At 41.1% G+C, this 12,728-nt stretch overlaps 1 pseudogene; it reads right to left on the bottom strand.

Annotated features, from left to right (window-relative positions):
• Positions 1–958: 958 nt before the first annotated feature.
• On the bottom strand, positions 959–12,513 carry LOC112605983 (annotated as a pseudogene).
• Positions 12,514–12,728: the final 215 nt, after the last annotated feature.

Raw genomic sequence — 12,728 nt, 5'->3', positions numbered from 1 at the left:
AAGAATGAAGAGTCTAGGAGGTTGAGAAAATTATTTTTTTTTTGCAAGGCCATGTTTGATTTCCTGAATCCATGAATTTAAACACATTCAAAGAGAATAGATAGCATCTCAAAATATAGGTGAATGGCCCATACTTTCCACAGTGGTTGCTCTCTGTTCTTGAGAGTTCATTCTACATCTACCCGTCTGTCTTCTTTATCTCTGAATGAGAAGGATTATTTCCTAAAGGTACTCAGGTATAAGTAGGAAGTGTGCACACAGTCAGAAATTAGCCTTATTAGGGCAGCACTTTATAAAAAGTGGAGATTCCATTTAAATGTTCTTTTTCTACTTAAGTGTTTTTTTTTTTTTTGTCAATTCTCATCTTCATAATCTTTATCTAGCAGTCAATTAGGGTCCTCAGAAAACAGGTATCTCTATGTAGCAAAACCTGAAAGAGCACTTTAAGTTTGGACTTCATAGGGACTGCCAAACTTTTTATTTAGAAAAATTGAGCCCATCTTTGCTGGGAGAACTATATATATAGAAATGACACATTGTAATATAAACACTGTCCAAAGGGTTTATTCCTAGTTCAAAATCTCTTTCCTTTTGGTGGAGGAACTGGGGATCCCACTTGATCATGTATGGAAAGGAGGGGAACATAGCCAGTGAGTTGGAAAGGGATTCTGCAATCAATCAATCAAGCTAGATTTTTCTTTAGGGTGCTGGGAACTTGCTCTCGCTTTTCACGTACCTCCTTCTATTTTTGTAGGTGGCATCTTGCTTTTCTGGGCTCTTAAAGGGTTTTTAGGCCTTGCTCCTGCTCAAAGTCTGAATTTTAAGAAATATACCATAGATATAAAAGAATACATATCTAGCAGTTATGTATGATTTAGAAGCTCTAAATTCAGTTCAGCTCACATGCTGGAGTTGTCCTTGTCAGTGGTAGTGGGGCTAGAGTATTTATGCCTTCACACTAATTGGTCATTCCTTCTGGGTTGCCTCCAACGAAGTGCAAATTTCCAAGTAATTTTGCATCTCCTGTGTAGGTAAACCACACTTTAGCACGCTGAGGCAAGCTCTCTGGAAAAGAGAAGCAGGAACAGTTGTTTGAATTTTGCAAAAACTTACTTGAAGCTGTTGTGCATAAAAATCTGATAAGAGGCCAGACACAGTGGCTCACGCCTGTAATCTCAGCACTTTGGGAGGGTGAGGTGGGCGAATCACTTGAGGTCAGGAGTTCAAGACCACCCTGGCCAACAAGGCGAAACCCTGTCTCTACTAAAAAATACAACAAAAATTAGCTGAGCATGGTAGCGTATGCCTATAATCTCAGCTACTGGGGAGGCTGAGGCAGGAGAATTGCTTGAACCTTGGGGGTGGAGGTTGCAGTGAGCTGAGATTGCACCATTGCATTCCAGCCTGGGTGAGAGAGTGAGACTCCATCTCAAAAAAAAAAAAAAAAAAAATCTGATGAGGGAACATAGGAGGAACGCTGAAAGGATGTGGTATGGCTCCCAACTGACAGATGTTTTTAGGTTGCTGCTGTGATGTTAGTGAAACCCACCTCCCCAAATCCAAACGGCATTGCATTTGAATTTTTTGTCCCTTGAGCTTTTCCTTTGTTTGGTATACTTATCTATATTTTTAGTTTCTATTTGTTGAGTAAGGGTTTGGTTTTGCCCATTGGAATCAATTATTTCTCCTTAGCATGGAAAAGAGGCCCGTTTTGCTGTTAGTGATATCCTTGCTTCCTCCATCTTTGTTCTTCCCAGACATTTAGAGCTACAACCACTGACTCTGTCCCACTTACCCTGGCCCTGTTCCATTTCTGATGAAAACTAGCAGTTTTCAACAGATCCCACCCTCCTGGAGGACTTGGATGTCTTCATGCTGCTCCTGGCCTCCTGTTCCATATGCCTGAGATAGTTGGGTGGCCTACATTTTATCACTTTACTCGTCCTATCCATTTGGGCCTCATTTGTAGGCTTGTGTTTCTGACTATGCTGATTGCCCTCTGTCTGACATTCAGACGCAGTCTCTGCACTTATCCATCCTGCACTGTCCCCTGGGAGTCTGGCTGATCTGAACTGCATTAACAGACTTTCTTGCTCTTTGTCTTAGTGAACAATGCAGGGAAAGAAAAGAGCAACGCAGGATATTTATTCCTCCATCCTCTTCCTGTGGGAGTGCTATGGACCATATCCATCCACTAGGAGTCACATTCATGCCAAGTGGCCCTCCCACACAGCTCTCTCCTTGTCCACTTCAGCCTACACGTTGTAATGGTGCCTCCTTTACTAGCCCTGCACTAACCCTGTGATTTTCCTACATCCCACTGACAACACTGTAAACCATATGGGTTTATTCTGTTGTGTAGATTCTGCACCAGAAAGCTGAGCTGTGGAACCAAAAGATCCATTTCCAAACTCTTGTCTGGCCAGTGTGGGTACACTCACCTACTTTACCAGGCTGTAGGATAGAGGCACAAAGGAAAGATGAAAATTATGATCAGCAGTTACACATCTCTCTTCTCTGCTTGCTTATGGAAAGAATGGTGGAGTAGAGTTTCTTGTCCATAATCTGAATTCAGGAATCTCATCCTAAGTTGGAAGTGCTGGTGAATTGCTTCAGAGGAGTGTTTCTCTTTCTGAAAGTTATCTTCAGGGCAAGAAGGCTTGTGATATAGCTCCCAGAGACATCCCAAATAGGGTAGGATGTCTCTGAAGTGTTTTTGATTTGATAAACATTTTGTTAAGCTATCTAGAAAAATTATACCCAAATATCCTGAACTCCCAGATCGCAGGTCATATCACTGACTAGTAGAGGAAAATAAATGGATTGAGGGGAAGCTATGTTTTTAAACTTTCTGTTTACTTCTTTGGGGCTTTAAAAAATTAAATATTTTGCACTCAAACACAAGGAGATTTGAGTTATATTTATAGAATGTTGGGAACAAGTTTTTACCTGTGGCTATGCATGTATGTGAGATTCATGTTTCTATGTTGGTCCATAGAGGAAATACGACTCCGTGCAAATAAATCCTGAGAAGGGGCTGATCTTTGGTTTAAAGCAGTTGATTCCATTCCTCTTTGACTGGAAACCTATCTTTGCATGCCCTAGGGGAACATAGAATGAAAATAATTCTTTCTTGCTCACATTTCCTTCCTCACTCTTTCTAAAGGGGTTGTTATGCTCCAGACTGCTGGACTGGGAGACCAAACTGAGCATGTGATGTGCTCTTGCCCAATTTGTAGGGAAGTGATCATAGCCGGGTTTGTAAAATTACTCTGTGGCGTTAGAAGGTGTTAGAGAATTCTATTAGTTGCAGATCCAAGCTCTGCCTTCCAATCAACTTTTATCCACATTAAGTCTTCTCTTTTGATCTCCTTCTGACTGCTGTATCTTATTTCTCCATTAGTTCTACCCTCAGAGTGCTGAATGGGGACTGATTGTCCCCGTTACCATTCCTCTCCCCCAAATATTCTATCGACCTCCCTATACACGCAGTGATTATCTCCTAATATCACTTCCTTTTCCCCAAATATGTAGGGTTTGGGACTCTGGTCATTCCTCTGCCTGGAAAGGTCTGCCCTCTCCTCTACTGGTCAGCTTCTACTCATCATTCAGGACTCAGCAATATGTTCCCAGCATAACATAAACCGGACTGTGTATTTCTATAGTAACAATGCTATGATGAGACATGGTGTCTGAGGGGAAATTTAGTGTCAAATAAAAATATATCAATGATCTGTCAAAAAAGCAAAAAGATATATCATACACAATAAGCAATAATTATTTTATAATTAAAATCAGATCTCCAATTTTATAAAATGGACAATAAACTACTCCCTGTATTGATTACATAAGGCACCTCAATAGCCATTAATCTGTAAAACATAGCCAATGAAAAATAGATCTTTGTCATAACATAGACCATTTAAAATCCAAATGCCAACTATATTCATTTTAATTAAACATTAAATTAATAACTACATCATTAGATTTAATAAGCAATAACAAATTTAGTGGATTAACTGATGGCTAGTATTTTACAAAACTGTCCAGAAAATGTTCAGCAGATATATATATATATATAATATATATATATATTCAACATATTACCTCTGTGTAGCAAATGAACTCTTGCTTATGTTTATTCTATCATCATGAAAGCATCAAAGTTTGACTTACTCTTTTTATTTGATTTTATTTTTAAGTTCGGGGGTAAGTGTGCAGGATGCGCAGGTTTTTTACATAGGTAAATGTGTGTCTGGGTGGTTTGCTGCAGCTAGTAATCCATTACGTAGGTATTAAACCAAACATGCATTAGCTGTTTTCCCTTATGCTTCGATAAAAGACTTACTCTTTTAAGAAATACCCATTGTTATCAACAGCAGATGGATAAATAAATCACATATTTACACTTAGTGTAGGTGCAGCAATAAGAAGGAATGATCTACTGCATCACGCAACATGGATGATGCTCACGGACATAAGGAGCCAGGCATGAAAAACTATGTATTAAATGGCTCCATTTATATAAAGTTCAAGGACAGGGAAAAGTAATTGTATGTGATAGAAGATAGAAAAGACTGGGAAGGGGATGAAGGAATCTTCTGATGTGTTGGAAATATTCTGTATCTTGAGCTGGATAGACATTGATTTGGACACTTGAAATTCCTGCATTTTCCCTTTTTTGTTCCTACATGTATTCCTGCATTACATACACTCCAGAGTGCAGGAATGTATGTGTGCATATCTTACAATGATAAAGGGCTTAAGAACCCCACAAAGAATTTTAGGTGTAAGCAGATGAAGAATGGCCGTCTTCAGAATTTGATCTTTTAATCCATTTTTTTCCTCAAACTCTATCAAAAGCATCCTGGAAGGTTTAAATACATCCAAAGAGAGCACAGTTGTTTTTTTGTGTGTGGGAAGCAAAAGGACGGTCTGTCATCCCGTCGCTAAGGCGATGACATGTGGGGTTTAAGGGAAACCACTGGGGCATGAGAGAGCTGCTGGACACTGGCATCCTCCCACCCCTTCCTCAGCCCTGTGCCAGGCCAGCTTCCACTGTAACCAGTCAGGGTTCTTAGGTGCAAACAACTGTATATGATGCTGGTTAAGTTGCACAAGATGGGAGTTTATTGGAAGGAAACGGGCTATTGGAAAGAGCTAGGTTTGAGAACAGGCAGGATTCAGGAGAAGGCAGACAGCTGGAAACACAGCCAAGTCACACCGCAGAAACTGTCAGGATGCTGACGGGCACCACCAACACCACCTCCACAGGCAGCTGCACACTGCTGGCAGCAGCCCCACCCCCAAATCTCACCACACTCCAGAGCTGTTGCTGGAACATGTTGCCTCTGCCTTCTCCATTATGAACTCTACATTTCTTCAGAGACATGGTCCTGGGTGGAAGCACCCAAGTGGCTGAGGCTGGGCCATGTGTTCTATGGTGGCTGCTTCCATCATGTGGAATCAAGATTTAAAGTCTCACTTGAATATGTCTGTCTCAAAGTCCAGGTACAGAGGGAGGCTCGCTTTTCCCTCCTCAATCTATGCAGGGCTATCTTTCTCAGTGTTGGCTTTTGTTTGAGAGTCTATGTCTCCCTTGGGACACAGACACTGCCAATGCCTTTGACTTTGCATAAGAAATCCTGCTACCTAGCAGGGTTCATCATTGTTCTCACAGTAAATGAGGGAGTTAGAGTTTGAAGCAGCTTGGACTGGCCTTAAAACCTATATTTTTGCACTGAATGATATTGCTGTATCATCTTAATTTATCTGAGAACAAGAGAACTAATTATTGCCTGGATCCCACCATATTATAACCACAACCTACTAATCAGTTATAATTTTTAATCTGTTACAAGTTTGGTTATATTTCAGCCTGGCATACTGATAATAGAATACTTTTCTCAGATATAGTAGGCAGGAGTTTGTAGCTCTGCTCTCTTACTAACCAGATGTATTGGAGCTAATTATTTTACCATATTAAACTCAGTTTAGGTCCTTGTAAAATAGGAATAATGCCAGTCTCATATGGCTGTTACATGAATGTATGTAATTTATGGAAAGCACTTTTCTTAGTGTCAGACACTTCTTTTCAGTTGATTTCCTTCCTTTCTAAAGGAAATATGAAGTTTTATATTTGAAATTGAAATTTAGTAAAATTTATTTTTGAAGTACTATATAATAGGTAAGAACATAAAAGGGAGCCACTTCTTGAGTTACACACCAGTGACAGGTAAGTTCTCTTTTCCCATTTAACAGACAGAGTAACTCATGCTTAGAGACTTTCAGTAACTTGCTACTTACAGCTAACATTCCAGAAAAGTTGTGGAAATATTATCACATGTTTTTTCTTTTTTCTTTTTCCTCCCTTCTCATAGAAACAGTTTTGCAATTTTTCTGCCCTTCCCAAGCCTGGCAGAAGTCTTAAAATTTACTCTTTAGGGAATTTGAATCAGAGGGCCCCTGGACTCTGGATACAAGGTACAGTTGAGGGTAAGAGGACTGAGCTCAAAAGACAGGGATTATGTGAAACTCTTGGAGTTAATCACAGAACTCTCTTAATATGGCTGGCATCATTATTAAGGCCACTTTATCTCTACTCCATAAATTAGGAGACTGTGGTATCCTTTCTGGGGAGACTTACCAGCCTATAAGGAAAGACCTAGAGATGCTGAAATTGGTGTTCCTCCAAAAAATAGCCCACATGAACCACGATGAGTGACATCCTCCAGTTTCCATGCATGACCCAAGCCCACTGAGTGGCTATCAATGTCTATAGTCATTTCCCAGAAGGAGAAATTAGAGAAAACTAAGGATATTCTTAGTTTTGAGAAAACATTTAGGGATCATTGAGCATTTGAAGAAAGATTACAAGATGAATAAAAGAAACTCAAATGAAGCAGAGAATGTTATGTTCTGTTGCTGTCTATCTAATGGCATGAGAATCTTGAGACTGCTGATCTAATGTGGGAGACCAGAACTTATCTTGTCTTGACCAGTCTCATCATGTTTGTGGTCACTGGGAAGTTCCTACCTGGGATGACCATGAAGGCAGCCTGCCTGTTGCTGAAGTTACTGGGAAGGAACTCTTGATAGGAAGCTCTGGAACAGGAACACTCTTTTCCATCAGTGCTCTGCAGGAATGGAGAATGAGAGCTGCAACACAACCAATAAGGAATTTTCTGGAGACCACGCTTCACTTCTTTAGAAACTTTTGCATCTGGCAGGCACTGTCTGCCACTTCCTGTGCCCAGGTTTTCTGGCGGGGCCCTGCTGAGCCATGGAAGGAATGGAACAGCACTCTGCCATCTGCCCCAGGCCAGTCAAATGCACTGACTCTGGATTCTGCTCTGGGAGTTCTTCTCCTTCCACACAGCTACTGAACCAGACAGGCCAGCCGTGGGTGGCATCAGCTAACCTGCATTTTGGCATCAGGCTCTTATAATTTTGATGTTGATATCTAACCTGGGATAGGTGACATCTTTTAGAGGATTTATGGCCTGGATTCTGAGCCTAGGTGCAGTCTGGAGGTGGTCTTGAAGGAAAGGAGAAGGAGCAGGAAGAAAGCCTTTCCCATTACCATTTCCCACAAGGAGAAACTACAGGAGCTGAAGCATTCCTCATTTTGTGGTGAAAAAACAGATAACATGAGACTGGGGCTCCCTCCATGGATAATTTAGTATGCAAATCACATCACAAGAAAAAAGAGGGCCAGGTCTCCCAGCCCGCTGTTGTTCCACATTCTCTCCTCTCTTTTTTAAGAGTTTGTTCTTTTTCAGAGCAGTTTTAGGTCACAGCTAAACTGAGAGGGAAGTACAGAGAGTTCCCACATACCCCCTACCCCAACACATGCACAGCCTCCTCCACTATCATCATTCCCCAGCAGAGTGGTACATTTGTCACGAAATTGATGAAGCTGCACTGACACCACACTACCACCCAGCATCTGTAATTTACAACAGGGCTCACTGCCTATAGTACGTTCTGTGGGTTTGGACAAACGTATCATGACATGTATCCACCATTAGTGTATCATACAGAGTAGTTTCACTGCTCTGAGAATCATCTGTGCTCTGCCACTTTCTCTGTAGTAAGATTTTGTAGTGGATGTAGTTGAGAGCTCCAAATTATACATGTAATAATGGTTTGGATGGGTTTATAAGGAGATGGAAAGGAAAGTAAAGCAGAAACAGAAGCAACATTTATCCAGCACATACTGTGTGCCAGGCAGTGTTGGGCACCAGTCATGTGTAATTAGCGCTTTGGAGGTGGGGAACGGAAAGCCACTCGAGAGAATAATGCCTCACTTAAGAACTTTTGAAGCTCTGAGCCCTGAAAGGATTATTGTGGCCCAAATTCCAAGATCCATATGATTTAAAATGTTATTTTTCAAGGTAATAAGAAACAAACCTGAAGATAAAATAGCTTATTTCTAGGTCTTTCATTGAATATTATGGAGACGTAAATAATTCATGTTAACTTTCTCACAGTTTGTTTGGTCCCTTCTTTTTCGGTCTCCAAAATACATGCTTCAGACACAGATTTTTTGAACCGTGGGTGATAATTCAAAAGTGGACCACTAGGGACATCAGGGCTTCAGCAACAAGGGGAAGCCTGCTCCTATGAACATGACTGTCAGATCCAGGGACCACTCCTGGCTCAGCCCCTGGAGGTGGCGCCTGTGTGGTGAGGCAGCAGGGCACCTGAGAGTGTGTGCTCTGCAATTGCATGTGTAAGGAACGTGATATTGCTGAGTGTGCAGTGTGCAGAGCCAGTGGGTTGCAAGCCCAGGATAGGCAGAATGAGGATGTAACAGCTTCAGGCAGCTGGCTCTGGGGAGAGGATGTTTGCAATTCCAGTCTTGGGAAGATCAGTGTTAAGAGCACAAGACAATTCTCCAAATACAGCAGTCCTCCCTTATCAGCAGGGGATACCTTCCCAGACTTCATGCCTGAAACTATGAATAGTTTTTTTCTATACATACATACCTATAATAAAGTTTAATTTGTAAATAAGGCACAGCAAGAGACTAACAATAACAACAACTAATAAAATAGAACAATTATAACAATATGCTTTAATAAAAGCCATGTGAATGTCTCTCTCTCTCAAATTATCTTACGGTGCTGGACTCACCTATTTTCTGACCATGGTTGACCGTGGGCAACTGAAAGCAAAGCCATGGGGATAAGAAGGGACTACAGTATCTTTCCAGGCTGTGGGCCAGAACACTGATAATGATAGGGAGGTTTGCTCTTCAGTAGGTCGCTGGAGGAGGATGCAGACGCTGGCTTCACCAGGGACTGGTGCCAGGATGCTCTCCCTGTGCTGGCCCTGAATAAGTGGAGCCCTGTGGTTTTATGTTGCCCTCTCATTACTGAGGTATGGGAGGTGGTGGGGAAGGGGAGTGCTTTGGGGCCAGGCCACACATTTAATTGGAATGGGTGCGGAATTTGGTTTGAGTTTTTAAAAAATGCATTGAAGGCCTTCATTTTGTTTTTTGGGGGTGAAATTGGAGACACAAGACTCAGCTAGGATTGCTTCCCTTCATGGAACTCTTTGTCCCAGGGATGTTTAGCTCTGGGCCCTGATTAATTCCTCCAAACTGCCTTGCATTTAGCACAAACTTTATTTCTGTGACCCCAATCTTTTTCCAAAGTGTTTCAATATCATTGTTAGAATTTTCTTTTATACCCATAAGTCTTCTGGAAAAGTTAGGAGAAGCTTGGCCAGGTAGAATATTGAAAAGATGATGAACTTTGAAATTTAAAGGCAAAAGATCTCTACTTGAGTTAAAGAAGTTACATATGCCCCAGCTTCCTTTTATGTAAAATAGAAAAATAATACACTCTTTCAGGATTGTGAAGATTGATTAAGACATGGCATGAATTGATTTTAAAATATATAGTACAGTACAAGGGTCAACTCTTGCTTTAAATGTGGGCCACACCAGTGTCGACCTGTAGGTTTTGGACTTAGTGGGTCCGGGTGATAGGGTAGGCAGCAGTATGTAGAAATACATCCTCGAGGGCAGGAAGACAATTATTTATGCAAGACACAAGATTTTGCAGTGAAGTGTATTCCCGCCCTGATTATACGGAAGAAGCTATCTCTAAAGGGAGGAAGTTGTGGGCAGACAGTGGAAGAAAAAGATCTGAAGTTATTTTTAAGGAGCTATTGAAATTTGAAGTACATGTTTATGGCAAAACCAACAAGCTCAGAGGAAACGGATTACCAATTGGCTAAGAATTTGGTAACTAGAGTAAGACGATTTGGATTGCTTCCTGGGGCTATCACTTCTGTAAATGCCAGAAAATTACCAATCTCTGTAAATTTTAGTTTCCTTGTTTGTAAAATTAGTTAATAACAGAATCTATTTCATTAAGAATTAAATGAGATAAAGCATATAAACAGTAACATCTGGCTTGAATTAAGCATCCAATACATGTTAACCATTCATATTATTACTATGAATTTTAAAAAGCTCAGCTCTTAAATATTTATTCATTATTAGAACATGTCAAAAGTACATTTCATTTATTAATGAGGCAGCCACCAGGAAGACAAAGAAGCTAGTTCTAAGAGCATTTAAGATATGGGGGCATACCTACAAGATTTTATATGTGTCTACAAAATCAAACACATACTTGCACATAGTTAGAAAAATCATGCTGAAATAAGATTACTTGTTAGATATGTGAATGGTTAACGTCCTACAGAGCAGTACAACCATACTCCTTTTAGAGTTAACTCTTCTATTGAGCTATACAAATTATAATGACTTACCAATTTATGCAAAACTGTTACCTTATAAAGTTGTAAAATGTCTTGCCTTTTATCTGTTGAAATATCACAGGATCACAGGACATTTGACTAAAGAGTTTCAGGTTAAAGTCAAACAGACATTTTAGTAAGTGATCTAGCTTGATATTCAAGAATCATTGATCTTATTTACATTTTTCCATATGGGGATACAATTTTATTTAACATCACTCAAGGAAGTTTTTGAAGAGACTGAGTAGAAATGAGATACTAAAGATACTGAGATACAGAGATACTAGAAGATACTGAGTGGAAATGAGATAACTGATGATAGGAGATAGGGAAATACGGAAGGGAAAGAAGGAAGAGGAAGGACTCATTATGGTGAAGGACTGGGGTGGGTGGGGTCAGTATATCTAAGGAACATTTGGTCAGAACCAGGGAAGAGAGAGGACTGAGAAAAAGTAATTTGCTTCTGGACTCCCAGGAGTATGCTTTCTGAATATAGGAAGGGAAGAATTCTTCGGCACTTCTTGTGAAAGTCTCCTTCTACCGCAATTTACAGGAAACAGTGGGAGATGAGGGCTGTATCACAGCAGTACACTCACATGGGTTCTAAGATGAGAACGATTCTCATCTGGAGATACAGGCGGGACAATGTTGGAGGGCACTCTCAGGAACAGCTGGAGAGCATCTGAGAGGACTGCTAGAAGTATGACCACTAGAAAATTGGAAGGAAAGCCATTTATGGTTTTGTAAATCTCCAGAGAGCTTCTTTCCTATATTGACATCATATTGGGTGGATTGGCAACTCAAGATAAATAATTACATCTGCAACAAAACTTACTCCTAGTATTTTCTGCACGGCAGCTTTTACTTCCTTGTTTCTCAGGCTGTACATTAGGGGATTCAGCATGGAGATTACCATGGTATAGAACACAGAGGCCACATTCTCCTGGGCCAGGGAACTGGTTGTGGAGGGTTTTAAGTACATGAATGCAGTCTATCCGTGGAACATCCCCATAGCTGCAAGGTGGAAGCTGCAGGTGCTGAAGACTTTGGACCTGCCCTCAGTGGTGCTGATGTGGAGGATGCTGGAGAGAATGAAGGTGTAAGAAACAAGAACTGTTAAGATCATGATTCTGAGGTTGAATCTAGCAAAAGAGAAGACTGCCATCTCAACATCATAGGTACTAGATCAGGAGAGCTTCATGAGAGGGAGGATGTCACAGAAGTTGTGACTGGTGAGGAGTTCACAATAGGGCAGTTTTAATATGAGGCCAGTCTCTATTGTGGAGACAATGAGTCCCATGGTGTAGATCACAGCCACCAGCATGGAGCAGGTAGCATGAGAAATGATGATGTTGCAAAGCAAAGGGCAGAAGATGGCAACATAGTAGTCACAGGCCTTCACCGTCAGCATGTAACAGCAATGACAAAAACCAGGAAAAAGTAGAACTATGACGTGTACCCTGCATGAGACACAAAGTTCACCAGCATCTTAGGGTTAGTAATGGAGGAGTAGCAGAGATCCAAGAATGACAGATTGCTGAGGAAGTAGTACATGGGAGTGTGAAGCTGAGAGTTCAGACAAATTAGAATGATCATGCCCAGGTTCCCCACCATGGTGACCATATGGATATCGAGGAAGAGGAGGAAGTGAAAGAGCTGGAGGTCTGGCTGCTTTGTTAATCCCCTGAGAATGAACTCTGTCACTGTAGAATGACTTTTGATAGTCATTCTCCTCTGGGTGGGATGTTTGTAGGAATGGAAAAGAAGAGCCCTGTGAAAGGTCATATGTGCATTTGCCTGTTGAAGCCAGGCAGGAACATCTGCCCTTGCTTGAGCAGTCCTGGACTCATTCCTGTTCCTTCTCCTTCCTTCCTTCCTTCCTTCCTTCCTTCCTTCCTTCCTTCCTTCCTTCCTTCCTTCCTTCCTTCCTTCCTTCCTTCCTTCCTTCCTTC

Source organism: Theropithecus gelada, chromosome 14 (genome assembly GCF_003255815.1).
Source record: "Theropithecus gelada isolate Dixy chromosome 14, Tgel_1.0, whole genome shotgun sequence".
NCBI classification, from domain to species: Eukaryota; Metazoa; Chordata; class Mammalia; order Primates; family Cercopithecidae; genus Theropithecus; species Theropithecus gelada.
Note: the sequence above shows the minus strand (reverse complement) of the source record. Positions and strands in the feature narration are given on the sequence as shown.